This window comes from Melanotaenia boesemani, chromosome 7 (assembly GCF_017639745.1).
Source record: "Melanotaenia boesemani isolate fMelBoe1 chromosome 7, fMelBoe1.pri, whole genome shotgun sequence".
NCBI classification, from domain to species: Eukaryota; Metazoa; Chordata; class Actinopteri; order Atheriniformes; family Melanotaeniidae; genus Melanotaenia; species Melanotaenia boesemani.
In genome coordinates, this window is record NC_055688.1 from 21930492 (window position 1) to 21946474 (window position 15983).

Consider the following 15983-nt stretch of genomic DNA (forward strand, 5'->3'; position numbering starts at 1 on the left):
AAGGTAAAAGTTTTATTTACAGTGGTGAGTAATCTGGTTTCCTAGAGGTGCAGGCCAACACAGGGTGAGGTGAGCCTGAGATGGGAGGCAAGTACTTAATGGTTCACTGAGGGAAAACATAGGTAGTTAACAATGGTGTTAAAACTGGTGTTACGTAGAGTGTTACGTAGTCCGGAGAACTGCAGAGCTGATTAACAAGAGATCCAGACCACAATCCAAAAGACTAATGTAGGTGCCACCCATGGTCAGTGTTTCGTAGAGCAAAACAATTTTGACTTACAAAAACTAGTAGTGGGTTAGGGAAGGAGACAAGGTTAAGGCAGAAAAGGGTTGTCAACGTGGAGACAGAAGTTCAAGACAAATACAAAGGGCAAGTCTGAGGCAGAAATCAGTGAGGCAGATTCATGGTGTACTCCACCCACGGCGGATTCTGAGACCACTTGGTTGGGTCACTAACACCCAAAGCCCAGAGCTTGGTCACCATTTCTTTGTTCGTCTATTCAGTTTGGCCATTGGTCTGAGGATTGAAACCAGATGAGGCTGACTTTGACGTTCAGCAGTTTATGAAACTTACCCCAGAAGCATGAGACAAGCTGGAGCCCTCCATCTGGAACTGAGTCAGAGGGGATTCCATGGAGGAGCAGGACTTTTTGGGAAAGAACCTCACTCATTTCATTGGCAGTAGGTAGTTTCCTAAGTGGTATCTGGTAAGTAATGTTAGAAAACATGACAACGATGGTAATGTATAACAGAATGGTTATTAGAAATGGGCAAACCATTGATGAAGTCCATAGAAAAGTGGGACCAAGTGTGAGGAATGGGTACATAGGAGCCCAGCAGGGAATCAACATGAAGACTTGGCTTGAGCACAGGTTTGGCAGGCAGTAATGCTCTTTGATATCCTTCCCTAACATCTGCCACCAAAAGTGTCCCCAGACAACTGACAAAATCTTGGTGATTCCTGTTAGAATCGTGGCAGAAGTTATTTACCTTAGGGATGAGGTGGTCCAAAACAAATAGTCAACTGAGAGGGCAGGTGAGTGGGAGGGCAATTGGCTTCTCCAAACAAACAAAAAGCAAGTCTTCTTTGTCAGTTTGTTCCATTTCTTTGAGTCACTGACTTTGATCTGACATAATCCTTGTTCTGGTCTTGCTTTTCTTGTTGATTTGATTAAAGTCATGTGAATAACTACATCAGGATCTGGAATCCTGTCTAAGAGACCTCATCATTCTACATTACATCCTAGCACACAAATGTTTAATCCAAGCTATTTACAATGTGAACAAGAAGTGACTTTAACAAGCTAGCAGTTCAACATTTTGGTATTTGTTGCATTTACACCTGTATATATCTGCAGATACATATGCAAACACATTTTCTGTGTTGTTTTATAGATGACGTTCAGCTCTGTGGCCCATAAATAGCAGCAGCTGCCTGCTTGTTGGAAGTCAAGGCTTAAATGTTGCAGAACTTTTGTGACAAAAGAACCACAAGAAGTTCAGTCTCAAAATGTTTTCAGTTTTCACGTCTAGTGAACTCCAGTTTGCACAAAATGCACCAAATCAAAAACAAAACATATCAGTCCTGAAGTACACCTGTTTGATGAGATTACATCACACTACACTAGACTACATTATATTAGCGCTTGGAACAAAACAATGTCCAAGATGTATGGAGAGGCCTGAAACACATTTCTGGCCACGGCGAAAATGGGGATGGTCAAGTCACTATTGGAGATCAGAACTTGGCAAACAAGCTATGTCTGTTTTTCAACAGATCTGACTCTGCCCCTCGTAAAGCCCCCATCTACCCGTCTCCCATCTCTCAGCTGCAGCTCTTGGTCAGTTCTGCTCCTCCCTCAACAAAGGCCTTCCCTCCCACAACAGGCACTGAACCTGCAGCTCTAAACCACCCATCCCTGGAACATTTTATTTTCTATTTATTTATTTATTTTTTTCTCTTTTTTTAGTTTCTTTAATCAAACCCAAACGTGGCTGAACTGGCTTTTGCTTTCAGTGTGCTACAGCTGCAGCTGTGACAAACAGACGTGTGCGGCTGCCAGGTCTGTGCACATTTACTTATCTGCAGCTGCAAATCCTCATTATTACATGCGCTATTAATTTGGTTACATTGTTCTTTTACAAAACACAACAACAGCGGACATAATTACAATCAGGCTCTGTAAGCTGACATTTCCGAGGTGATGTACTAAACAACTTGTAACTGAATAAAGAGAATTGCAGCCTCCAATTATAGTCTGGCTCTCCTCAAAAAGTGAATAAAAGTTATCTGTACATGTGTTTAAGTCTTTTTCCACACCTCACCGCTCTCCCTCTGATATCTACAACAGGGATCTTTATGATATTGGCTGTGCCAGAACCAAGCAAGCCAGGAGAGTGCACTGGAAAAAAATCCATGGACAAAAACGTGGCTCTTTTTGCTGCATTCTTTCCTTCATCAGGAATTCACTGAGGTTTGGCCATGCATTTTTGACTGGAGCCTTTTCCTGTTAAAATGGGAATAACAAGGCAGAACATTTCTAGTCTCTGTGTGCTTTAAACACTGAGTAACTGCAGACCGGGCTTCAGAGCTGTCCAAGAGCTAAGGGCAATTCCACACCCACAGTTTAATCCTTTAAACTCTGCATATCACACACAAACAAAGTCCTGTATCCCACAGAGCCCTGAAAGCCGGAGAGCTCATTTTCCTGAGAATAATACTCTGTATGCAGATCAGCCACAAGCTTGGGTTCAGGGTTTTGTCCCCATGACCGCTTCTCCATTCAGCTGCAGACAGATTGATGAAGCTCATAATTGGATTCCAGCATGGCATATCTCTGCTCTGAGCTCAGCTGGAGCTTATTGTTTTTGACCAGCATTTAATCCAAGGCTGATTGTGGTCTATAAATTTAACAGACAGGAGATGGAATACAGATTTACAGCTCCATAAAGAAATCAGAGCAATAACAAAGCATTCCAGCGACAAGTTCTTCATTGTAAACTCATTTAAAGGTTACCCACAGCCACATGAACAAAAAGCTTAGAGGACATGAGGCCCTGTAAATTTGTGATGATCAAAAAATATTTGCCAGCAGATATTTTTTTATAATAAAGAAAACAGAATTCAAAAACTCCACACAAAACACAAAACACAAGGCCAAGAAATGCTTAGTGGAAACATAAAAATCAAGTTGGAGGAGAGAACAGAAAAGCAGAAAACACTATGTAAAAGCAGAACCATAAGAAGAGGGAAGAATTGTCTCCACCTGTTTTGTTTGTAACTTAATATTCTATAAAAAAGACTCATTTTGAAATCAGAAGGGAAATGTAATCTTGATTCAAACTACAAGTCATGTGGTAGTTATTTTGTATGTATCTTACACTTCACTCACTCACCTTGCTGATTATACTTGTTCTACCCTGAGGTGTACAAGCACAGATGTCTGGCAGCTCAGAGAGGGCAGCAGGACCATTGACAACAATCTGAAATCACAGTAAGCAACAGGCACGCTGGTTTGGGCCTGATCTCAGCAGACAAGACTGGGCTGCAGCTGTGTCCTAATCTTCAACTCCAGACTAGATCCAGATTAGTAACAGTATTACTCAGCCAAGATCTGCTCCCAGAGACACAGGTTGTTCATCTTTACAGCATGAGAAACGTGACTTTCTCCGCTATTTGGGGGTACACGACTACTGTCTACACCTTCAGGTTTCTCACAAGTAAACTGTGTTAGAAACAGTCTCAGACATTACACAAACAGTGTTTATCTTTTTTGATGTACGTTCCTACAACTGTCATGAATTTAAAAACTACTTATCATTAAATGCTCATGCAACCACTGCAACCACACCACCATACTGAAAATTTACATGGTCATTAAATACTTATTGTTGTAATATTTTGATTCCCAAATCAAATATATTATATGTTCATCTGTGTGCATTCATTTCTGATATATTCTGGGTGTTATAAAAGGAAAAATAAACATGTTTAAATCTACTACAAGATTAATTCATTTAATATATCTTGCTTAAGCAAAAGAAGCAGTAAAACCATGGAAGCAATCAAAAATATGAGGAACTACATTTATTTATTACACGAATAATAAAATAAACAAAAAAAACTTTACTGGATGTAACAGCAGATCTACTCTGAAATGTCTGATATCTGATGGAACAGCACTGGGACTCATAATCAACAATCATCACAGTCTGGTGGAGGAAAGTGATGCTCTCATCTGTACATGGGAGTGTCATCCAGGTTGGTAAGGCTGCATTTAAAATTATGTAGTTTACTTCTTACTGTAGCAAGTGACCCAAAAAGAATTCTCAGGTGCACCTCTATTGTTCTCTCATCATCCAGTTCATCTGAGAACCATGTGTCTGTAGACCCAGAGACCCGCAGATTCAGATTCACTTCTAGACCCCTTGTCTTTTCCCGACAGCACCTTCTACTTCATTGCAGACCAATATGGATGACGATCGGACAAAACCTGTCCAACCTGGACAGATGTTGGACCTACTGTAAAGATGTTTACCGTCCTTTCTGATTGTGATATTCACATATTAAGGAAACGTGTTTTTTTTGTTTGTTTTGTTTTTTTTTTTTAACTTTGTGAGAGATATGTTTGATTTATTTCTTTTTCTCTGCAGATTTCCCTGATTTGTGATCAGTTAATGAAACATTTTAAACTGTTTCAGTGTTTCACTCTTTGTTTCAAATTCCCACATCAAATTGAGGACTGGACACCAAAAACCAGACATTTCCTGTTAGATGTTTTAGCAGGTTTGAAACACATATGTGAATGCTATATATAAATCTATACAAGAGTAGGCTACATATTTCTGTGTAAAAAGGTTTAAAGAAAACATATTCAGATTAAACAAACCTAACTGTAAATAAAAGCTTCATGAACAATTAAATAGCTCATTAGTATTTTTATTTGAGGGCAGTGCAACTTTTACGATTTTAAATTCTAATAAATCTTTAAAAGTGTAACTTTGAAGAAAAAGAGGTATTTTTGCCAACATTCACTGTTCTCTGTAATGTGTTTATCACTGCACTGCCTCCAAGACGGAAACAGAGGATGAAAATCTGCTGGTTAATTTCCTTTTTGTGCCCTGATCACGAAGCTGCTGCTGCAGCAGAGTAAACAATTTGGTGGAAAAAATGATAAGATGAAATACTTGTCAGAAGACAGATTAAAAAGAGGAGAGCCACTGATGAACCACTGTAAAAAGATTGTTTTCTCCCACAATTTTGTGCGTTGACATCGGTGCACATTCTCTATACTCAAGTAAAGGTAGCTAAAATGTTTGTTTTTTTCCCCCTTAATTTACATTTATATGTTTAATATTTGGTTATTTCATCTATTTACTTAATCATTTCAATAATCCATTATGTTTACCAATTAACATATCTGTAGCCTACTCACTAATCTTTGAATCCAGCTGTGTTTCTCTATCGGTTCTTACTATGCTATTTTTCCCATTTACTTGTATAGGGTCAATAAAGTTAAAAAAATTAATAAATAAATAAAATAAAAGTAGTTAAAATGTGTATTTAAGGTTTCTTTTATATGATACCCAGTCTCTTGTGAACAAGAGTTGCTGCTTATTATTTAGATGTGGGCCTCTAATTTATGTAACTCTTTTTTCTTTTTTTTTTTCACTTTTATTGTGTAAAACACTTGGGCTTCACTTGTAATTTCATTGTCACTGAGTTTTGCTATATAAATAAATTTGCTTTGGCATGTTAACAATTTCACACAAATGTGAAGATCGAAAGAGTTTTATATTTATTATTCAGACGTTTTAAAGTTTAACCTCAATGTGATTTCTTTCTGTTGAACAAATATTCTTCTTTGTCCATTATTCAATGCAATAAATTAAAATGGAGGTACACGGCAACTTGACTGGTTGAAGGAGTAATACAACCATCTCTGCAAGCTGGAGTTTAGTGTTTCTCTTACTGTCGCTCTGTTCTCATATGGGGCTCCTGGAGCCAGAGCAGGGTGTTTTTGAATAATGAGCCACTTGCTTGGCAGGGTGTTGAATGAATGTCAGATTGAAGAGCACCAGTTCACCAGAACCAGAGCAGCTTTGCTCTGCCACCAAGTCACCCACAACAAACACCCTGAGGACATGAGAAAACCACAGAGGTTGAACTCTGAGCTGTGCTGTCATTAGGCCCATAAATGCTTTCAGTTCTTCCTTTTTCTTCACTTTGAACAAAGGCTGGAACAAGCAGCAGTCATGGCTCAACACTTTTACAACTGACAGCTGCATATTGCAGTTCCTGAGTGTAAGAAGTAGCCTCATTGGAACAATTTTAGAAATAACAGCCCTGTTCAAGGTAATTTTATTTCTACCCAGGGATTCTAGTGCTACAAAGCAACAACTCTATAATCGCAAACCTACTCCTCAACCTTGTTAATTCAATAGCATTGGAAAATTAGAAAGTAAATCAATTCAAAGCAAAATATTGTTTGCTAATTCATAGCTCAAGTTATTTTTCAAGAAAATATTTAGTTTTTTTTCTTTCAGTTAATCCACAACATTTTAGCTTAGGTGACATTAGAGAGTTTTAACAAGCTTAATTAATGTGATCAGGGTCGTGCAACACGGTTAAAGACTAAAGATGACAGAGCCGTTGCAACATTCTCCTCTCTGGAACTTCTCTAAACCTGAGATCCGTGGACTTAGTGAGCTCTTTTCAAAAGCAGCTAAAAATATATTTTCAAACTTGCTTTTGATTAGTTTTTGTCTTTTTGTATTTCATTGTGAAGAATTTTGTGATTTTTATCTTGTTGGATGCTATTTAAATAAATTGTACTTTTTTTTTTAGATTAAATCTGCAATAATCTAATGATATATAAAGAAACCCACTGGTAGATTACTTTAAAGAAAATATTGTTAACTGTAGCTGCGGTCAGAAGCTGCAGTGTCTGATGGTGGTTGTGGACACTCAGTGCTTTGCACAGTGTGCACTGTATTTTCCACCTAAATGGGACAAAGAAATATGGAAACAGTGAGCAAGTTAATGCTCTGCAAACAGAGTGAACCTGCTGCCCATAAATCAGAGATGTGACAGCTCTAACAATGGACTCAACTTAACCTTTTTCCTTGTTGCTGCCCTCAGCACCATAACTGCTGCAGGGTAGTGAGAATCTGAACATCTGACTTTTCATAACACATTATGGCATAGCTGTAAGATGTTTTAATATATCTGGCTCGTTAGAGGACCAGAAACAGACTAAGCTTGTTCCTGTTTTCAGGAGATCAAACATTAGTATCAGTAACACAGAAATAAACAAGATGTAAACAAGCTAAAGGCAGCAGAACTGATGCTAGAGTTCATTTTATGGAACATCTTGCAGCTGCACTGAAATGTTTTTCTGTCATGTGATGGACAGATGGAGCGCTAAGCCATGATACACTCAGAATGCAGTGTCCAAACACGATAGCTAAAAATACTCAAGAGGACAGAGACAAACTGAGAGGAACAAATCTGAAACCCTACACTCTTTTTCTCTGCTGTAGTATTTTTTAAAAAAAAGGACTGATCTTCATCCCATTGAGACTTACAAAAAGAGATGCGGGAATCCCTCCACCCTCAGATTTTCATTTGTCATTCAGGTTAAGACTTTTTCCACTCTGCCCTATTTTTCCCAGTGCAGCTGGAACGCTAAGAAACTCCAAAACAAATCCAACAGTGGAAGTCAACTTCAAGTATTGTCTTTCCGACACTGAGCGGCTCCCAACTCTCCATCATCTGATACTCTCTCACTGAGTTGCAAACAGAGTCAGTTTCATCTGGGTCACCACATAAATGCTGCAGCTGACAATGCTTTGAAAATCAATGTGGGAGCACAGATAAACCTCCTTCCAGCCTTTGCAGTTCCTCTGTTTAACCAGAGATGTAAACGTTGCTGAGCCAACAGCAGTCTGAGCATGTGCAACACATTTGCTGCTCCCCACATTGTGAACTGTGGAGGGGAGTGAGGCAAGGTATCTTAATCCCCACCACCCTTGGGAATTCCCCACCAAGAGATCCTATTAGTAAGTATAAAATGTGTAATGTAGTCCAGAGAGACTGAAAGGACTTGTGGTGCACAGCAACCCTGACGGCCAGCAGTGACCTCCATCTGATCCCTCACTAACTGGAATTACAACTCTGGCTCCAGCAGGCAGTGCAAATGAGCAATGAACTGTAAAGCATTTTGATGTCTTAATGAACACCATGCACACAGCAACAAGCCCAATAAGAGGCATCTATAAATTTGAAAAAAGAGCAGCAGTATTTGCAGATACCATGGAAACCACTGCAAACACTCAAAGACTCACTGTGTGATGAAAGGAAATGTACATAGTAATACAACCTTTATTCCAAAAAATCTGGGCTCTATGTAAAACGTACAATAAAAACAGAATGTGATGCAGATCTAACAAACCAACATTTTATTCAAAATATGACATAAAAACATTCAAAATGCTAAAACTGAAAATGCGTCCTACCTGAAATCCTAAAAAATATTAACTCATCTTGAATTTGAAAGCAGCAACACATCTCAGAAAAATTAGGACACGATCATGTTTTTCTGCTGTGCTGCATCCAATTGCATTGCATGGTGCACAACATGTTCTCAGTCGGTGAAAGGTCTGGACTGCAGACAGGCCAGTTCAGCTCCTAGACTCTTCTAAAACGGGGTCAGACTGTTGTGATGGCTGCAGTATGTGGTTTAGCATAATCTTCACAAAATATAAAAATAAATATACAAAATATACTTCTCTAAAATGATTTCTAAATGGAGTCAACGTTCTAAAACCCATAGATACCTTTCAGCACTGACGGTGCTTTTCCAGATGTACAAGTTGCCAGGTCCAGTCTTTGCTATGTTTTCTTAAGCAATATCTGAAATTGCTTCACAATTTTAAGATTTTTTTTTTAAATTACTGAACCTGTGCCCACCATTATCTCTGAAAAACTGCATCTCTAAGGTACTCTTCCAGTATGTATCTCCAACTGTCATCTCAAAGCACACTTTGTTGGCCTTCTGTTGTTCCTGTTTCAACTTTTTAAAATGTTTTGCTGCCATCAAATTTGAGATGCACAGATATTTTTCAAACAGCAAAAGCTCTCACTTTGAACAATTAATATGTTTTATTTGCTCTGTTGTTAATAAAATATCGGTTTATGATTTTTCTAAACCATAGTATCCTGTTTAAATGTACGTTTTACACAATGTTAGTTACTTGGAAAGATGCAGCATGATATTGTAAACTGGCAGAGACCGAAAACTTTTATCTTTAGAATCAAATGTAAAGGATCTGAGCAGAGAACTTTCTATATTTATCTCAAATATACCATAAAGTACATAACCCAAGGTCAGCATGTTGTGTCAGAGATTAGGATATTTATTTACTTTAAGTGTGGAGAGCAATCAGAATTGATCTTGGAGCATAAAGGTATGAAAACTGAACATAAACTCTGACCTTCATCCTGATAATAAACAAGAAAGAAAAGAAAGGCTGAAAAGTGCTGAGTCATCTAATGATCAGATTTCCTGACTGTCAAAAATCTAAGGTTCAAAGTTGTAGTAGTAGACTAAATGCACTGATTGTGTGATAAGTGCAATTGAAGTTTCAAGACACACACACACACAGTAAAGAGCAAGAGGTTGTGTGTAAATAAGTAAGTCTGGATTACTCTGGTCTGCATTCCCCACACTTTGGCCCAAGCTTTGAATGTAATTACTTTAGTATGTTTCCCATCATAGTTTGTGATTTTCATTTTGAGTGAAATAAAATGAGAAAGTTTGGTCAAAAGCCAGCTCCCTCTAGTGACCGCCTGTCCTAACTAAACAATGAGGACACAACTACCAGAGCCAAGAAGAACAGAAAAACCTCACAGAGAAGGAAACCATTTGTGATGATTGTGCATCATCTGTGGGCTATGCAACTAAGCAGAGGTTACCAGATACTTTTAAACCCTGTACTTGCATTTCCAGTTCAGTCTGCTGTTCAGGTGAATACCCAAGTATCTTCATCTTCACCTTTTGCTCCAGAACGGAAATACTTACAATACTTACAAGCTTAATCTTGCTTCTAAAATTCACAATCATCTCCATCTGTCTTGTTGGTGTTGAAAAATGTGGTCATTGTTCCCACACCATTAAATCATTCCCTTTGGGAATTTTTAAAATATGTTTTCATCTCATTTTAATTTCTTAAATTTATTTTCATCATGCCACAAATGATCAACAGTCACCTGTACTCAGCATCTTGTCCATCTCAACTCAAAGTTAAATTGTAAGGCTGAGTTGATGGAGTAATCTATGGTTTGCTAGCATTCACATATTTGGAAACACAGCTGTAGTTTTGTTTGTTAAGTATTTGCAATTTCCTGAAACAAAGGATAAAAAATACAAAATTTCACAAATGCCAAGTATTTGCTTTTTACTACTGCTGACACACTGTTGATCAGAGAATTTCCCTTCATGAACCTAATGTCAAGTTGCTTCAATTACCATTTTAAATGGAAAACAACATGAGAGTTTCATCAGGTGCAATAAAATTAGATGCATGTAATGACTGCAGAGCATAAAACTGAAATGAACAGCTGGTCTAATATAACTTCATTACCTATGCATGTTAAGTTTATTTGATGCAGTCTCTGAAAAATATTACAAGAAACTACCATTTTTTGGAGACACAAAATCATGTTGAGTTTTCCATTTTAGTCATGTTTTTCTGGTTGGTCACACTGAACAAAATAAATACTAAAATTCAGTGTTTTTTTGTTCTTCTAGAAATATGCAGAGATAACCAGAAAGGCAAAACATTTGTATGTTTTTGCATTTTACTTTTTTTTTTTTACCAACATCACTACCTTTTCTGCAAGATAATGCAAAAAAACTGAAGGTCAGAGGTGCTTTTGTGATGTGAAGAATCGTTCACTTTGCACTCATTTTGCTTGCCACCATCCTCGTATCTGTGCAGAAACATTCCATCAGGTAATGATGACTCACAACATATTGTATTGACTGATTTAAAGCATAATTTGTCATTTGTAAACTCCCGATGTTTAGAGGTGTAAAGACTGAGTATTTGACTGAATGGAGTGCAGTGTTTCTGTACAAACGTGCAATGTGCAGGGCAGTGTAAAGGACTGCTGCATGCCCAGGTCAGAGTTCACCTCTACATTTGAGTGGAGGAATGCGTAACTGGGCACAGATGCTGGAAAAGTCTATATCTGTTGCAGTGACGTGGCAACAATATAAAAAGTTTAGTCTTATTGGGGTCAAAAACAGTCAGATTTACCTGCAGACTCTTTAAGGTTTTCACCCTTGTTCTGCAGTCATGCAGAAAATTTTACATCTTCATCTTGCATCAGGTATGGCTCTGTTATAGTGGCATGTTACAAGGAGCTGGGGGCCATCTAGTAAAACAAACAGTCAAATAAAAAGAGGGTACCTCTCCCTCCGTCCTACACACTTCTTACAGCTCAGTTATGGAAACGCTGATGCTATAGCATTTCCACATCCACTCGGCCTTCCTAGAATTCCCTCCTTTTAGAAGACAGGCGAGCTGGAGATGGCAACAGCTTCTGAAGACAGCATGAAAGCTGCTCATCTACAAACACCCTGCTGGGTTTATTTAACTCCTGCATGAGTGTGAGTGATTTTTACACAAGCCCACTGAACACTATCACAGGACCTCTGGTTTGGATAAATCTACTCAAAAGAAGGAAGCACATGATGGCACACAAGTAGTCTTAACAGACTCAGGGAAATTACCAAGAAGTTTTTTTTAAGGATATATTTGCAGAAATATAACATTATTTACACTTTTACTATAATCTGTTACAATATTGGTGTGTGCAGTAACTCATTTATGCCTGAAACCTGAAGCCAGTTTAAAAATATTTTATTTTTTGTTTTTTAACTTTTGCATTAAAGTTTTATGAATCATCCGTCATTATACTCTAAATTGACTAAATTAGGAGACATGCTTGTAACTGAAGAAAAAAATATAAAGGTCACAGTGAATACATAAAAGCGTATCAGTATTGGAAATGCTTGCCTTAGTGTGTGTGTGTTCACAGCTGGTTTTAATAAAAGAGGACCTGACAGATAAGAAAATGGTCTGAAGCAGTGAAGGGAAAGAGGGATTTGCAGCACTAAATAGCATGACAAAAAATAGCACATATATCACACCCCCCTGTTGATTTAGGCATTCACTTATTTTCTCTTCATCCTGTGCAGCCTCCATCTGCATTGAAAACATCAAGCAGTAACTGTAAAGAAATGTATTTATTTGTCCATGCATCTAAACCTAACCTGAAAAAAACATTAAAGTTATTGTTTCAAAACTAAACTGCTCTGCAAAGATGGACAAGTAAATATGTAAGTTAATGTGTAGTAGCTTTTGATGGTATTGCTTTGTCTTCTTCAGTGGATATCTAAGTTGTTTCTGTAAACTTATTGTATTCTTGTAACCACACTGACCCTTCCACAGTGATAAAACAGTATGACACAAAGTGTTTCTAACAAGGATTAGTACAACTTTTAGTTCCACTTCCTCAGTCCAATTTAGATGTATCAATACTTCTACTTGGGTTGGATATTATTGCTTTTTTAACAGCAGGATGGATTGCTGTCAAAGCAGGAATTAAACCCTCCATATCAGCAGTAAGGGAGGCTGCTACAGACTGCTGTCCAGAGACAGTGAGTGGTGCTTGGACAACAGCCCACTGCAGCACACAGGCTGAGAAACTGGCTGCACGTGGGCTTTGAGTCATGTCGAACATAGAAAACGATTCATCCTGCAGAAGCAGCCATGAATGTGGGGGGGCTTAAGAAGCAAACATTTCAACAAATCACCTCCCCAGACACTTGTTAAAATGCTGCAGATCAACTCTGTGGTCAGCTTCTGTTCTGATTTTAGTCTCCACTGAATTCTGTTCAAGAAAAAACCAAAACAAACTCGAACAACTCCAAATAAGTTAAAAAATATGACGAATGTAGTTTAAACACAATAGCACGTCTGAAAGGCCAGTATGCCGAGAAATATGTGGGTTGACTGCACTTTTCCTTTATGGTATGTTGCCAGTGTCAACTGGAAACCTGGATGGTCTTGCAGCTACACATCAACATCAAATTTCCCAAGAACACGAAGAGACAGCTGCTGATAAATCAGCTCAATGCAAAGTTTAACACAACACACTCTAAACTGTCTATGCAAGTTAAATCTTCTAACACTACTTTGTCATACCCTCCAATGGACCATGATGTCCTCACAGAGGCAGACTGCCACCTACAGGCTGACACTGTATGTTAATCAAATGCAACTGAATAAATTCTTAACGGGAATGTACAACACTCAGCAGTCAATTGAATCAATCCTCATTTCTTTACATATCACCAGTAGGTTAAAAAAATTAAAATATTGAAAATATAAACTTAAATGTAAATACATTATACAAGGAATAAACAAAATTTGTACATTTCTAATGAGCATGAAAATTAATGTTTAGTAGGATATTTTTTCTAAATAACTGCCTGAACCTTGAAGCCATATTTTGTTGTAATTTGTTTAAGCAGACTTCAAGAACAGTTCTCCAGACCTGTTGAAGTTTTTCAAAGCTCTTCTTTGGATGTTGGCTGCTTTTCGTTCTGTTCTCCATCAGGATGAAAACACACTGCTACAATTATGTTGGAGTCTGGGCTCTGGGGAAGATTCATCTCCTGTTGCCAGTGATTTTCAGGCCAGTTCTTGTTTCATTTGGAATACCTTGGATTTATTCTCCCCTCTTTCGTGGCAAACAGCAAATAGAAAACTGTAGGGCCAAACGCATGTCTTCAGGTCCTCTTGCAGGTCTTTGCTAAATCCTAAAAACACTTTCAGATGTACTGTTCACCTGCTGTAGATGTGTTTTAAGGCCTATCACTTCTTTATTTGGGAATCACTTTATTGTTGCAAAAATATAATCTTATGCCTGTTAAACTGTGTTAACCATAGCTCTTTCTTACCGATCATTGCAGTGCCGGTCCTGACCAATTTGGTGCCCGAGGCACTGACACCCCCTTGAATCGCAGTCAGTTTTGCAGTGTTTATAACAGGGCTACTTAATTCAGCCCTGCAGGTTTTCAATGTGTATCTGCTCCAACACACCTGACTAAATTAATGAATCACTTCATAGGCTATTGGATCAATTTAATTTGAATCAGGTGTGTTGGAGCAGGGATACACTGAAAACCTGCAGGACAGTGGCCCTCATGGGACTGAATTGAGTACCCCTGCTTTAAATACTTACACAGAAGCTCTACGTATGTATTCAAGATTTCCTTTCTTTTAAATAGAAAATAACATCAAATTAAACTGAACAAATGACACAACATAAAATATGTAAATAAGGTGTTACAAAGAATGTTTTGTTACATGCAAACTCAAAATACTGAACATGAAAACAACTGAGATCATTTGAATTGAACCACCGCAGACACAACTTACTAATATCTATTGCACAGAGTATTACAAAGAGAAATCAGAGACTTGTTGATTTACTCTTGATTTTATCTATTTACTGTGATTTCAACCAAGGAGGCTGTCTGCATGTTGATTGTAACAAAGGCCTCAATAACAGCTCAACTAACCCACTTTACAGTCTTACTAATGTAGATGTTTTTGATGAATAGTTGTTTTTAATATTTAATGGCTGTTTTGTAACAATATAGTTGCTGCTTATGATGGAAAACCCACTGAGATATTCTTGTACCATCATTAATGTTAAACCTGTAGTCCTGAGGCTGTAACTGGGCTGTGCTTTGGTAGAGGAGCATGCATATCTATCTTATCTATCTATATATTGACTGATAGAGTATACCTTATTAATATGAGAAAGCTAGGCATGAATGACCAACAATAATACACTTTAACTGCACTTTAACATTGGTTTAAACATTTAACACAAACTGTGACACAGCAAATCAAAGGCTTACAAGAAATCCATTACTTAAAAAGAAAATACAAACCTAACTGCATTTCAGTCGATACATTCTACCAGCTTTTAGCAAAATTGCTTCAATTTTTTTTCTTTTTTTCACAATCGAGGTAGGCTACTGTTTGTCTGTTCATCTGTATTTATTTCAAATAATTCAGATCACCTACTTAACAGTAAAACGATCACATTACAACCTGAAATATTTCCCTCTGAAATCACAGTTGTCATAATCATTTAACAATGTTGTTATTTTGCTATGTCCAACATGATGTCAATTACACGGATGCTCTAAAGAAATTAAGCCCAATGACTCTTTGTAAGAAGTTAAGAAACAAGCTGTAAATGAACACCTGTAGTGATTGTTACATTTCCTTTGGCTCAGGGACTGATTTGAATTATACAGAAATGCTGAACTTGGCAGGATTTCATACCTTTAATCCACATTTCCATAGCAAGTATAACCTTTTTTGGAGGCTGTATCTTATATAAAACGCAATTTCTTTAAGAAAAATGGATGCTTAGTAGCAGAAAGCCTTTGCATTTACAGTATTTTAAAGTACCAGTAAGTATACTGTGCACGCAGTCTGTCCTCTTTCATGCTTAGTCTGTGTTCCAACACAAGATGTTTTGCACACACCTGATCATGTTTTGTTACTTTAGAAAACAGGAAGGTTAAATTTTCTTCACTTAAGTTGGAGGCAGTCTTTTCAGTCAGTGTACCCCATCTATTGCTTAAGATATCCTAAAGTCAGTTGTTTTTATTTATAGGTGACTTGAATAATTTATCCTTCTGACAATAAATGTGAGGAAATTTGGTCTTCATACACAAAGTTATAAAGAGGGCATAACTGTCAGCATTAGTCAGAATCCGTGTCCCTTGTCAGTATATTTCACAATTAGATGTTTTTATTAACAGGTACCTTTTATCAAACCTAATCACTAAAGTAAATATGAGGAAATTTGGTCTTTATATACAAAA